The sequence below is a fragment of the Galeopterus variegatus genome, unplaced genomic scaffold (genome assembly GCF_000696425.1).
Source record: "Galeopterus variegatus unplaced genomic scaffold, G_variegatus-3.0.2 Scaffold97, whole genome shotgun sequence".
Lineage (NCBI taxonomy): Eukaryota > Metazoa > Chordata > Mammalia > Dermoptera > Cynocephalidae > Galeopterus > Galeopterus variegatus.
Genome location: NW_007726208.1, coordinates 696,683 through 712,478, shown reverse-complemented (window position 1 = coordinate 712,478; position 15,796 = coordinate 696,683).

The following is a 15,796-nucleotide window of genomic DNA, read 5'->3' as shown; positions in this document are numbered from 1 at the left end:
GTCTGTGAGTTGTGTTTGGGGAAGAGAAGTAGAAAAAATAAAGATGTGGATTGAAGGACTGGCTGTATTATTTTCCAGACATTTGACTTTTAGTATGTTAATTAATATTCTTATAAAGTTCATTACTTTCCCTTTCAGATGAGGTTAATAATTGTACCTAAGTCAGAGGATTGTGAGAATCAAATATGCTACTCGCCATGAAACACTTAGCGGTGTTTGCTCTGTACTAAATGCTCAACAAATATTTTCTATTATTAATGCTGTTGTGACTATAGGAATTCATGAATAGTAGAATTTTCCCTAGTGTGCATTTAATATTTTCCAAGAATCATGAAGGGTGATCACATTGAAGTCGTTCATACTTAAATAAGAATGACCAATATGTTTTAATCACTTGAAGTTATTTGCTATCATAAACAAGTTTATTAATTAATCCACTCAAGTTAAAAATAGTATGTTTCAATAAAGCAAAGATGTTAGAGAAATCTCCAGGGAAAAGATTCTGGCTAGACCACAAGAACTACATTTATTAGGAACCTATCTCCAGTATATTCCTCTAAGTTATTCTTCTTCATAGCATCTTCCTTTAATCTTCCTTTTTAAACAGCTTTATTGAGACATAATTAGGATACAATAAACCACGCAGGTTTAAAGTGTAAAATTTGATGTTTTCGCATGTTAGACTCACTATCACATCATCATAGTCAAGATATTGAGTACGTCTATCATCCCCAGAAGTTTCCCTGTGCCTCTTGGTAATCTTTCTTCCTTCCTCCTCCCTAACTCCTAACACTGGGTAACTCCTGATCTGCTTTGTGTTACTGTGGATAACTTTGCATTTTCTAGAATTCTTTATGAATAAAATCATGTAATATAGACTCTTTTTGCATGGTTTCATACACTCAGCGTAATGATTTTGAGACTGATCCATACTGTCGCATGTATCAGTGGTTCATTCCTTTTCGTTTCTGAGTGGTATTCCATTGTATGGCAATACCACAATTTGTTTATCCATTCACCTGTAAATACACATTTGTGTTGTTTCTAGCTTTGGGTGTTACAAATGTTTGTGTAGAATGGGTATTATTTCTTCCTTAAATGTTTGTTAGAATTCACCGATGAGATCATCTAGGCTCAGAATTCTTTTTGTGAAGTTTTGGTTTTTTGTTTTTATACCACAAATTCACTTTCTTTAATATATGGAGATATTCTTGAGAGTAAACTTTGGTAGTTTGTGTCTTTCAAGAAATTTGCCCATTTTTACCTAAGTTGTCAAATTTATTGGCACAAATTTATTCATAATATTCCCTTATCTTCCTTTTAACATCTGTAAAATCTGTGGGGTGGGAATGTCACCCCTCTTACTATCAATAATGATAATTTGTATATTCTCTCTCTCTTTTTTTTTTTTCATTTTTAGTCTGGCTAGTGGTTTATCAACTTAATTTCTACAAAAACCTATTTTTGGTTTCATTGGTTTACCTTATTGTTTTGTTTGTTTTCTATCTGTGATGGTTAATTTTATGTGTCAATTTGGAGGGTGTTTTTAGACGACATTAACTGGTGAATTTTGGGCAAAACAAATTACCTCCTTAATGTGGGTGGGCCTCATCCAATCAGTTGAAGACCTAAATCAAGCAAGAAAATCAGCATCCTGAGCAAAAGAAAATTCTCCAGCAGACTGCCTTCAGATCTCACCCGCACTGCCGGCTCTCCCGGGTCTTCAACTGCCAACATTTGGACTAGAACAGAACCATCTCCTGGATCTCAAGCCTGCCAGTCCACAGTACAGATTTAGACTTCCCATCCTCCATAATCACATAAGCCAATTTCTTATAATAAATCTCTTCATAGGTATACAGTACACCCTTGATCAAGGACTCTGACTCTAGAGAACTCTAAAATCCACTTATAACTTTTGACTTCCCCAAAACTTGACTACTTAAGTACTACTTAAGTACCTCATGTGCTTTACCCTTGGTCTTGGCTGTGCCACACTGTGCGCCCTGAGCCCTGGGGGATTGGGGTGGGGGGTTGTTGCTTAAGTAGTAGTCAAGTAGCTAAGTTCTCACCTACTTAACTAGCTAGGTTCTTAACTACTTAACTACAATAGCCTACTGTTAGGTAAGATATTTAACTGGTTAGATATATCATGCATTCATGACATGCCTAACCAAAAATTTTCCAATATATTTATTGAAAAAAAATCCTTGTATAAGTGGACCTGTACAGTTCAAACCTGTGTTGTTCAAGGATTTGCTGTATATAAATTCCTTCATATATGTAACAGTTTTATATACATACATAAATGTATATACACACACAAGTATATAAAAGTATTATATAAAACTCTCTTTCATATATGTGTAAATCTATTGGTCCTGTTTCTTTGGAGAACGCTGACTAATACATTCTTCACTGATTTCTACTTTGATCTTTGTTATTTTCTTTATTCTGCTTACTTTGGGTATAATTTGCTCTTCCTTTACCACTTTCTTATGATGGAAGCTGAGATCATTAATTTGAAATCTTTCTTCTTTTCTAATATAGGTGTCTAGTGCTATAAATTTCCCCCAAAGTACTATTTTAGTGACATCTCACAAATTGTGATATATTGTGTTTTTATTTTTATACTCTTCAAAATACTTTCTACTTTCTCTTGTGATTTTTTCTTTGATCCATGGGTTATTCAGAAGTTTATCTGATTTCCAAATATTTGCGGTTTTCCAGAGATCTTTCTGTTGTAGAGTTCTAATTTAATTCCACTATGTTCAGGGAATATACTTTATATTTATTGAGACTTGTTTTATGGTTCAGAAAATGATGTGTCTTGGTTAATGTTTCATGGGCACTTGAGAAGAATAGGTATTCTGCTGTTACTGGGCAGAGTGCGCTATAAATATCAATCAGATCAAGATGATTGTGTTGTTCAAGTGTAGGTATGCTTGGAGTTTTTCTGCTTAATCCTCTATCAATATCGAAACAGTGGTATTTAAATCTTTGACAATAATTGTGGTATTTAAATCTTTGACAAAATCTATTTATCCTTTGAGGTCCATCAGTTTTTGGTTCACATGTCTTAAAATTCTTTTATTAGGAGCATAAATGTTCAGGATTGTTATGTTATTGTTATGTTTTTCTTATGAAATGAACTTCTTTATCACTGAATATTCTTTGCTCTAAAATTTACTTTTTGATATTAATAAAGCCACTCCTATAACTTTTGAATAATCTTTTTTTTTTTTCCTTTTTGTCCTTTTTTACTGACCGGTAACGGGATCGCAACCCTTGGTGTTGCGCCCGCACCGCGCTCAGCCAGTGAGCGGGAACCGGTCTCCACATGGGATCCGAACCCTCGGCGGGAGCTCCCGGCACACTCTCCAGTGCGCCACCGGGCCGGCCCTAACTTTTGAATAATCTTAGCATGGTTTATCTGTTTCCATTCTTTTGCTTTTACCGTATTTATATCTTTGTATCTAAAATTACTTTCTGTAAGCATCATATAGTTGGGTCTTGCATTTTTTTTATCTAATTTGACAATTTCTGTCTTTACTTGGGCATTTAGAACATTTACCTTAAATGTGATTATTGATAAGGTTAAATTCATCTTGCTATGTTTTCTATTTGTCCTATCTGTTTTTGGTTCCCTTTTTCCTATTTTTGTGCTATTTTTTTGAATTAATTAACCTTTTTTTTGGTGAATTTCAGTTTCTCTCTTGTTGGCTTATTAGCTATAACTCTTTGTTTTGTTGTTTTAATGATTGCTTTAGGGTTTATTGTGTATATCTTTAATTCATCACAGACTACCATCAATTGATACTGTTTACTTCATGGATACATAAGAACCTTTCAACAGTATTTTCCTTCTTCTGTCCTCTTGGCCTTTATGTTTCTGTTTTTATGCATTTTACTTTTCTGTTATGTGTCTTTGTCACTTCAGGTTTTATAACAGAATACCATAGACTAGGTGGCTTAAACAACAATAATTTATTTCTCACAGTTCTGGAGGCTGGGGAGGTACAAGTCTGGTGAGAGCTCAGTTTCTGGCTTACTGAAGGCCACTTTCTTGCCATATCCCCACATGGCTTCATTCATTTTCTTTCATGACCTTGAATCCAGACTGCACTTTGACCCTGGTCCTTCCAGCTTTGATCTTGAAACATCCTGACCTCTAAGGCAACTTTCAGTCAATGTCACCCAAGATGTGTGGATATTATTACCAAGAACAGCTATAGCAACAATAACATTTGCTGAGCATTTACTATGTACCAGGCATGGTAATGAATGCTTTATATTCATTAACTCATTTAGTTCTCTTGCTGTATCCTTATGTGGTAGAGAACAGAGAGAGAGGAAGCAAGCTCTCTCTTGTCTCTTAAAATAAGTGCTTTAATCCCATCATGAGGGCTCCACTCTTATGACCTAATTTTATCCTAAAGGCCTTACCTCCAAATACCATCCACTGGGGGCTACGGTTTCCAAACAAGAATTTTTGGAGGGACACAAATGTGCAGTCCATAATAATATGTTATAACCCTCACGATACACTATTATTTTTATGTAAACAGTTAATTATCTTTTAAAGATATTTAAATAATAAAAAAGTCATATATTTACCCATGTAGTTACCCCTTCTGCTCCTCTTCATTACTTTGTATATATAGATCCAGATTTCTACCTGGTATCATTTTCCTGCTGCCTGAAGAACTCGTCTTAACATTTTTTGTAAATTGGGTCCGTGAGTGATGCAATGAATGTTTTAGTTTTTATATGTCTGAAAACATTTTTATCTCATCTTAATTTTTGGATGATATTTTTGCTAAGTGTAGAAGTCAAGGTTGCCAGTTTCTTTTCTTGCAGGACTTTAAGTATATTGCTCTGCTGTCTTCTCACTCTCATTGTCTCCAATGAGAAATCTGATGCCATTCTTGTCTCTTTTTCTTCTGTGCATGTTCTTTTTGGGCTGTTTTTTCTGTTTATTACTGGTTTTGAACAATTTGATTGTAATGTGCCTGGCTGAGTTTTTCTTCATGTGTCTTGTGCTAGGGATTTGTTTAGTTTCTTGTACTTACAGTTTTCATCAAATATGGGAAACTTGGTCATTATTTCTTGAAATATTTTTTCTGTCTCCAACCCCCTTCTCTTTCAAGGACTCCAACTGCCTATTAGGCCATTTGAAGTTATTCTACAGCTCATTGGTACTCTATCTTTTTCTGTGTGCTTTATTTTGTATGATTACTATTGTTATACTTTCACGTTCACTGATCCTTCCTTCTGCAATATCTAATCTTCTCTTAATTTAATCTGTTATATTTTTCATCTAAGACATTGCAGTTTTATCTCTAAAAGTTCAATTTATATTTTTATATCTTTATCTCAGCTTAAATTTTTGAACACATGAAATAAAGTTATTATACTTGTGTTAATGTCCTCTGTGTCATTTTGAGTTGGTTTTGATTGATTAGTGTACTTGTCCATTTGTGTGTTGCTATAACAGAATGCCTGAGACCGGGTGATTTATAAAGAACAGAGGTTTATTTGGCTTGTGATTCTGGGACAGCTGCATGGGCCTCAGACTTCTTCTGTTTGTGGTGGAAAGCGGTAGGCAGCTGAGGGGTACAAGCAGATCACATGGCAAGAGGAAGCAAGAGAGAGGGGGGGAGGTGCCAGGGTCTTTTAAACAACCAGCTTTTGCGGGAACTAATAAAGTGAGAATTCACTCACTACCCCCCCATCCAGGGAGAGCATTAATCCATTCATGTGGGATCTGCCCCCATGACTCAAACAGTTCCTCAAACTGCCTCATTGAGGATCGGATTTCCACGAGCTTTAGTGGGGACAACACAGTCAAACTCTATCAATTAGTTTTTCTTCTCATTTTGGGTGATATTTTCCTGCCCTTTTGCATCTTTGGTGATTTTTGATAATTAGATGCCAGATATTATAAATTTTACCTTGTTGGGTGCTGGATATTTTTATATTGCAATAATTCTTTTTGGGTATTGTTTTGAAAGGTAATTAAGTTACTTGTAAAGAATTTAATCCTTCAGGTCTTGCTTTTATGATTAGTTAGGGGGGTCTGGAGGAGAGCTCAGTTGAAAGCTAATTATTCCCCACTACTGAGTGAAGACCTTCCTGGATACTTTCCCAAGTTCCCCATGAATTATGAGTTTTTCCAGCTTGGCTGGTGAGAACAGGCACAGTTCCTGGACACTGTTCCCTCTAGTACTTTAGAGTGGTTCTTTTTCCAACCTTAGATAGATTCCTCACATACATGTACTGATAAGTACTCTGCTAGGGTACTAGAGGGAACTCTGAAGATTCCCTGAATTCTCTCTATGTAAAGTTCTCCCCGCAATGCTGCTCTGCTTTGAAAACTGTAATTGTCTTGTCTTCATCAGACTCTCAGCTTTATCTCTTTAACTTAGGGAGAAGACTGGGCACTGAGTTCCCCCGTCTTTGCTCAATAGCCTGGAATTGTGCTCCAGGAAGTAAGCTTGAGCAATTATACGTTTTACCTCATTTGTTTCCTGTGTCTTAGGAGTCACTCTTCTTTGTTGCCTGATGTCAAATGCTTAGTTTCTTCTTTAAAAAAAAAAAAAAGTTTATTTTCCAAAGAAGACACTCAAGCATTTGACTTATATATGTATATATGTTTATAAAGATCTTGATATATATACACATGTATTGAGAGATATATATATAAACTTGAGATGTATATGTGTGTGTGTATCTCAAGATTTTTTTAGCTGTTTCAGGTGGAAGTGTAAATCTAGTCTCTGTTACTAAATGTTGACTGGAAATGGAAAATTTCCTTTAATCTTAATCTTACTACACAAATTTTCCTAAAATTTTCTAAACTTTTACTGCCCTCCGCACATCCATTTCATCCAAGTCTTCTGTACTTGCCTCTTTATTTTCTTACACCTTCTCAGTGGGTGAACATTCTCAGGGGACATTTACCCTTTTATTGAATAGCTTTTAAATATATTAATCTGAATTTCTTATTAATTAAACATGTGAATGTTTTCCAGATTCTTCCTAGGCCACTGGTGCTTCATTACAGAACCATGGACTCTTGGCTTTGAGAAGCTTCTCATGATTCATCCCACCAGGCAAGTGTCTCATCACATCACCCCTAAAAAGTAATCATTAGTTTAAAAATTTCTAGAGTTAGGAAATGTATCTGTTTATATCAAAGAATTGGGTATTTAACCCATCACTATATTTAGGTGTTGTTGATAATTATTCATATAAAACCTGTGGATTTTATTGGTTGGCTGAAGTGATGGAGTATTGGATAAATGGAATTTGAAGAAGAATTATGTTTTTTTATGGCCAGTTTTAAAAATTTTTTCAGTTTGTATGGATGAGTGGATGTACACACACATACACATACTTTCAAGTTCTTCAGTGAACACGTTCCTTGCTTTACCCACCAACTAATCTTCAAAGTAGTTAGATGTGGGAGTTACTTTAACATACTGCTCTCTTACCTCTGAGCCTTTGCACATGCTGTTTCCCTTGCCTGAAATGACACCTCTCATATCTGTTTAGTTAACTACTCATCCTTCAGATATTTGTTCAAATATCACTTCTTCCACAAACCCTCTCTTGATCCCTAGGACTAGTTTTGATCCCCTTCATCTGTGTTCTCGATGCTCCTTTCTTCTTATGCAACTTTCAATTTCTTACTTAGAGTTTCTCTTTTTACTAGACCGTGCACTCTATGGGGGGAGAGACATTGGCCCTTTTTTGCAATGATGTATATCCAGTGCCTAGAACAGCACCTGGCTCATAATAGGAGCACAGTGAAAATAACATCATACTGATTTAAATTCACTTTATATTTGCCAAGTTAATTAACTGCTAAAACAATATTTCTCAGCACTTACTTCAAAGTACCTAATGAGATGTGAAGATAAAGGGTATAATGGAAAGTACATGAGCTTTGACATCAGACAAATTTGGGTTTAAATTGTTGTGCCGCTGCTTATTAGCTGATTGACCTGAGGCAATTTATTTGCTTTCTGTGATTCTCAGGATATATATATATATAAAATAAGAAGAAGCTATTACTGTATAAATATGTATATGTATACACATACGTGTGTATATATACACATATACACACATATGCACATATACACACACATACACATACAATAATAGCTTCTTCTTAGAGTTGTTATGACTGTTAAATGGGGCTGCTTATGTAAAAGTTCCTAACACAATGCTTAAAATATAGTAAGTGCTCCACAGTGCTATCTTCTCTCTGTTCATCCACTTGCCACTCCACTCCCCTCCTCCTCTTTCCCCCTTCTTGTGCTTTATTTCAGTGCTCTTTCCTCCTAAGGAGAATTCCGAGGGAATTATTGATACTAACTGTACTATAGGGATTACATAACAGAGAGCATTTCCTTCTATAGGTCATTGGCAGGAATGTAGATAAACACAGATATAACACAAAATCACAGAGAATCAGAATTGGAGGAGACTTGCAAACTGAAAATCCTCCATTCAGGTAGAGGCTTCTAAGCCCAGAGAGGACAAATGACTTGGCCAGGGTCCTAGAAAAAATGGCTGAGGGGCTTTTGGAAAGAACATGCCTAAGTATCTCAGGGTGACTGAATTTGTAGGTTTATTGGTTCTCAGACTAATTGCTATCAATCGATATTCTCAAATATAGTCTTATGTTGAGTCCTACTAGGTGGTACTCATGGAGCTGAAGCTGGTAAACAAGATGTAGATGTTGGGACCAATTTTGTTCTTTTCCTCATATCTAAAAAGCTAAGACTCCTTGTGTAAAAGAGTTCAGGCAAGCATTGCTTTCAGATAGAATTCTTGCTGTGTGTTTACGGTTTAGAGGAGTCCATCTGTTTAATCATAGCCATAACGGTACCTAATTCTATGGTGTAAAACTCATATTGCGGGCAAGTGTGTAGCATATCTACAAAGGTTGTGTCCATATGTTGTACTGTTAGGGAGGCGGGTGGTGGTTACGAGGGGAATGGTGCACTCTAGCGTCAGACAGTCCCCATGGAAATCAGGCCGCTGGTATCTTACGACTGCGTGTTGTGCCTTTGAGTTAATCTCTGGGACCAGTGCCAGAAAAATAAATGAGAACCAGGGACCAAATTAAACGTTGCCTGACCATTATGTCAAAGACAAAAGCCGGAAGATAAATATCTCAAAGCCAAATAGAACCAGGACAAAGGGGAAATAATGGCAGCTGTAACCATAGTTTGGAACTAAGAAAAGGAATAAATGAGGCTGGACTCGCTGACCATCTGTTCAGAAGCTGGGGGAGTGTCATCAAGTGCCCTGGGCCTGCGATCTGGTGATGGGCTTTCACATCCTTGCTCAGTTTCTTACTAGTGGGGGGACTTGGGAAAGGTAACCTGTTCTCTCTGACTTTCGGTCTTCTCATCTGTTAAGTGGAGATAATGATTTTTACAAGATCAGCACATATTAGTTCTCTAACAGCTCTACTCATTCTACCAACTGCCTCCTATCATTAGCACCCAACTTCTAGCTTTGGTGACTTTCCAGGACCTCATGTCCTTGCTAGACCCCTAACCATGGCAGGCAGTGCTGGTGTACTTCAGCAGAAAAACATGATGCAATAGCAAGAATGCAGGATTTGTATCAGTCCAGCGTTCTAATCCTTCCTCTGCTCTTGAATGATCTTGAAAAATTAATTCTTTTCTCTGGGCCTCAGTTTACCCAAACTCACGTTTTGTTATAAGAATTAAATGAGATAATGCTCACAAAGTACTTCGTACAATGTCTTGACACACAGTAAGATATTGCTAAATGTATATTATTATTGCTGTTAATATTGTCAAAGTCTACATTTTAAACACTTAAAAACATATACAAATATATGTTGAGCACATGTCAAAGATTTGTTTAACTCATCAGTAAAGGAAGCGGCAGGATGGTAAAGGGAACTCTGAGAGAAATTATACATAGTTGGTGGAAGAAACAATGCTGAAATCAGGTTAGTAAGTTACATACAAAATTGTAAATGTCCTAGGAAGTCAATAAAATGGTGACTTCTGAGATTGTCTTTCTTACTGGGCATTTATTATTTTTATCTCCACTAGACAAAGATATCTCACAACTTATCAATTTTCTACAGGTTAATACTTAACTTTACACAGTGGCTGAGCCCTAATTAGTAATAAATATTAAGTCTAACTAAACAACAGATTTGGAGAACCAGATGACTTGCGGTACACTTGTTAGAAAATGCTCTAACGTCATAATGAAAGTTCTGGCAGTAGTCGAGTTGCCTTATTTTCAAGTTTCGGATAATTTATTTTTGCTTTGGGTTTGACCAATGAATCACTGGCCTTCTGGGACCTGAGTTTTGGTGGTTAAGCTAAAATTTCCCACCCTTTGAGCTTTTGTAACTAAACTAAACCACCATAAAAATCTTTGGGTTTGAAACTTGTGAGGGCATTTGGAAATATGGAAGGGAAAAGGAATAGGAGCCCAGAGATTGAACAAATTTACTTTTTATTTTTGCATGAAATGTGACCTCTTTTTCTTGGGCATTTAGAAATGGGACATGTTTCACATTTGCAGCAGCCGTCTGCATGTAAGCATAGCATAATTATGTTTATATCTGACCAACATATTTCTTAAACCTCAGCTGTTATCCTTTCTTCTCTGTCCTCTTCAGAGGAACTTTCTGCTTTTTTTAATCTTTCATTTCCCTTTATTTTATTTTATTTTTTATCTCTCTAGCTAATCTTTCCCTCCTCTTTCTACCCTTCCTAAGTCTTTATATTTATGTCAAGCAGTTTTTCCTCTTGTTTTATGATCCTTCCCTCTTGGAGCAGTTGAAAGCAGAAAAGATCTATTTTCTTTTCACTCTTCTCTGATTCCTCTCTTTAGTTTGCTTTTAGGGTATCTGTCCCCCAGCTATTTCTGTGGTTGTCACTACCCAGGCACTTTGTTTCTCAATTCCCTTTGGCCATTTCACACATTCTTGAGCCACAGTTAGAGGGTGGGCAAAAGGAGAAAGGAAACTCTTAAGATAAGTCAAATGTCTTAGAGGAGAATCTGATTATTTTTAAATAATCAAAGATTATTTTTGATGCCATTTTAAAATCACATTTAATATATTAAATAAACAAATACAATTATTTTATTAATTTTTAAGCCTGTCAAGATAATGATACTGACACAGATTTTAAGATAAATGCTTTTCCATAAGATTGCTTCATTAATATAAGCACTTTTGTTTCTGTATTTTCTTCCTGTCTTTGTCTTCTGATGTACATGCTTTTTGCATTATCGTGATCATAATGTACATACATTTAAAAACTCCCTTTATTTAAGCTTGTGGCATATCTCGTAGGTGTACAAAGTAGACAAAAGCTGGCAATCAAAAGCCTGTGGGCATTGTGACCTTTTGATATGAAAAACAAAGGCCAGCCATCAAGAAGCTGAGTCTGTCCCCACAGAGGGTGTCATAATGTTTGAATTACCTCACCCTGCATGCCTGGTCAGGTAGTCACAGGTCTCCCTTTTACAAGTAGAACAATCAGCAATGAACTTGATTTCTAATTCATTTGGAGCAGAAAAACAAATTAGTTAACAAAGGGCATTCTAGTAAATAAACAAAAAACCTCCACTGTGTGAATGAAAAGTGGAAGATACTGTACAGCAGTGAGAGTCTGAGATCTGGAGTGAGATCTGAGTTCAAGTCCTGCCACTTGCTAGTTGGGTAACCTTGCGTAAGTCATTTAAATTCTCCAGGCTTTACTTTCTTCTGTAAAATGAGAATATTAATCACTATTTTTGAGGATCAACCAAGATATATGTTATCTGTACTTTGTGACAAGTTACAGGTTATCATATGTGCTGAGGAAATGTTGTAAATCTTACGTTTTTCTGTTCATCAAGAATGTTTGCACACATGGAGGAAAAGAAATTCCAAGGTTTTTTCTTTGCTCTGTACATATTTGGAGATTTTATTATCTTCATCTTTGAGATCTATAAATTGGTCTTCGAGACTTCTGCTGAAAAAAAATTTAGCAACCATGATTTTTATTTATAAGAATTGTTTATTTCTCTTTCTACATTGCAGCCTGTTCTTATTTTGAGGCTGCAATAGGTCTGTATTCTTTCTTTCTTTTTTCTCACAATCCTTTCCAACTTATAAGTGGATATCTGCTGGGTGAACTGAAGTAGTTAAAAAAGTAATTAATTAAAAAAAAGTGTGTTACTGATATAGAAATAGACTAATAGATAAATGAGGCAACAAAAAGTTTGGAAATAAGCCTATATTATCATTAAAGACACTTAAGAGACTATTGCAGCCTCAAAGTAAGAACAGGCTGCATTGTAGAAAGAGAAATAAACAATTCTTATAAATAAAAATCATGGTTGCTAAAGTTTTTTCAGCAGAAGTCTCGAAGACCAATTTATAGATCTCAAAGATGAAGATAATAAAATCTCCAAATATGTACAGAGCAAAGAAAAAAATAAAAAAATGAAATTATGAAAAAAAAATAGGAAGCAAGGAGGTCAGATCCATACCTGTTAGTAGTATAGTTATATGCCACATAATAATGTTTCAGTCAATGACAAGCCATATATTTGACGGTGGTCCCATAGATTATAATGGTTATACCATACAGCCTAGGCGTGTGGTGTAGTCTGTACCATCTAGGTTTGCATGAGTACACTCTATGATATTTGCACAGTGATGAAATTGCCTAATAATGCATTTCTCAGAATGTATCCCTGTACTTAAGTGACACATGACTGTATTTAAAAGTTAGATTCTCCTGGGAATAGATAGATTAGTGTGGCAGTATGGAGCCCAGCAATTGGCCTGCATTTATTCGGAAATTTATTTTAAATTTTACATCAGTGGCTATTTGGGAGGACAGGGTTCATTGGCCTTTGGGAGCACTGTCAGCACACCTACTCCACTCACAAATGATTTGATTAGGTGCAGAGTGGATGCAGACACGCCAGAAGCTCTTGTAAGCAATGGTTCAAACTCGTAAACTTTTAATGTGTATTTCTTCCATCCTAGAAGTGTACTTCACCCTACTACAAGGGAGGAGGAAAATGGAGCAGAATGCAAAGGGAGGTGTAAGTTTTCTGCTTTAACAGGCAGGAGCAGGAAAAAATAAACAGTTTGGGGAATTTTTCCAGTCCTGCCTGCTGTTCTGCTCCATTAATGATAGGCTGTTGCTCGTTTGCAGAACTGGAGAATAGGCACCAGGACTCTAATCTTACTCTTCTCCAGTTTTTATCTTTCCTTGAGAAGATGGGTCTGGCTACGGGACTATCCCCCAGACAACCTACATAACCTCGCTTAAGTAGAAGCACAGAGTTGTGGAGTGCCAAATCTAAGAAAAGAGCATTAGGTTGCCTCAACCATCTTGCCAGCCAAGAGCAGAAAGGAAACATCGATTTTTATGTCTTACATATTCCCGCACACTGGAGGGAGGGAGTGAAAGCATGACATGGTGCTCAGTCAAGGGACCAGTTCCGCTCGTTACTCAAACTAGAGCGTGTAAGTTCTCCACGGTAATATTTTTAAAACTTTGTGTTTAATTTTAAACATATTAATATAAACACATTCTTGGTCATCAAATGACTACCTGAATACTGAAGTACAGCACAATTTCTGTGTTGGAGATGGCTTTTGTGTTTACAATTTGGTTGACCTCAAGTGGAAAGGAAAAGAACAGAGAAAAAAATTAATATATTAGTGAAGGCCAATGACATCATGGAGCACACTGTGAACAAAGGTTTCATAGTAACTTCAATAAAAAACTGTGTTGGGAACATTAAGTTCTCTTGGTAGCACAGGCTGCCAAACCGAAAAGATTTGTGCTCTGGCATTCAGCACCATAGTCACAGAGTAAAGAGTGATTTTATTTCTGCAAAGTAACATCAACTGTCACATTAAATTAATAGAGGTAATCTGAATGATATTGGTTCTATAAGTTTATAGTTGTGTGAACATAAGAAATTTATAGCCAGGTTTATTTTTGTACATATTTAAATAGCATTATAATAAAATAATTTAATTAAAAGTAAACGCTAGAGCCATGGGTACTAGCATTTTTGTTAGCCAGGACACACACATTACATTTGATCCTTGCTGACCCTAGTGGTTCCTCCAGGCCACAAAGGTGGCTGAGCTGGAATAGAAACAAGGGCTCATGTGACTGGGCCTCCCTGTTTTTTCATGAGACAAAGCCCTCTAGGCTGTCATCTTCAAATACTAGCCCATTCTTTTTCATGTTTTAATTTTCTATTCATGAATAAGTCTCTCTTTCCTTGGTGTTTACATAGTCGTGCATATTTCTCAGCAGATGGGAGAATGTGATGTTTTGGAAGAGCAGAGCTTGGTGTTTCCCCTGAGAAAAAGGTCTTTAGTGACAGCTAGCTTGTAGCTAGCTCAAAACAAGGAATAACCCCAACCATTTTGTAGGCAAGACTAGTACACTGGTAGGAATTATGACCACTTCCATCCCACTGACAGTGGGAAAAATTCCTCCCTTTAAGACAAAGAGCCCATGGCTCCTGGAGATCTCATGGCGTGAGTGTTAATTAGGTGGAAAGATGGTGCGTAATTCAAATTACATTAGAAGGACCATTATGAATTTGTGATGAGAACATAACCGTCTTAAGCAGAGAAGGTGCTCCTGGTTGCTGATTAGTGCATTCTCTCTTCACAGTCATATTGTGATCGAAAGACTGGTGAAAATTTAATCAGAACCAGAGGATTTCGCAATTACCTGTCTAGTTGGATCAGAATGTGATGGACTGATGCAGCCATCTCTGTTCAGGGATGCAGCCCTGGCACACAGAGACTTAACTCTCTTTATGAGCCAGGGGACCCTTTCTTCTACACAGTGGTAGAGTGGACACAGCCACCATTTGCTTCTCCATCATGATTTTAAAAAATGCTTTTCTTTCTGAATGGTCCCTTTCTAATTGGTGTATGTTTCTTTGAATAAACTAATACCCTAAATTTGCTTATAACTAAGGCTTGCTAGTCTGTGTCTTAGTTTTTAAGGCAACATTATATAATCAACTTTGAGCCACAGTATACTGATTTTATTTTTCTCTCAGAAGGTGGTTGTCTTAGTTGTTTTTGCTGCTATAACAAAATACCTGAGACTGGGTAATTTATAATAAACAGAAATTGTTTACAGTTCTGGAAGATAGGGAGTCCAAGATCAAGGTGCTGGCAACTGGCAAAGGCCTTTCTGTGGCATCATCCCACAGCAGAAAGTGAAAGGTCTGGTTAGAGAGAGAGAGAGAGAGAGAGAGAGAGAGAGAGAGAGAGAGAGAATGAGGACCAAACTCTACCTTTTATAACAAACTCACTCCTGCAGTAACAGCATTAATCTGTTCACTCTGCCCTCCTAGCCTAATCACCTCTCTTTAGGCCCCACCTCCAAACACTGTTGTGTTGGGGTTTCACTTTCCATCACATGCTTTTTGGGGGACACATTCCAATCATAGCAATAATCTTATCAATTTTGTTTCCAAGTTCTTGGCATCTCTGTGTTGCTTTAAAATACCACTTGTTTCTTTCTTTTTCTTTGTGATTATTAAAAAGAAATAAAACTGTCCTTGAAATTCTGGAGAGCTATGGCAACTCTAGAATTTCCATATAGAAAGGGCTTGGGGGCTGTGATCTAGTGGGAATGGGGGTAGAGAACTCCTCTGAAGCTGCTCTTGGAGAACAAGCACACTGCTTTCATGCAGAAAGTGTATTTATGTGGTGGTCGCTTGAAGCTGTGTT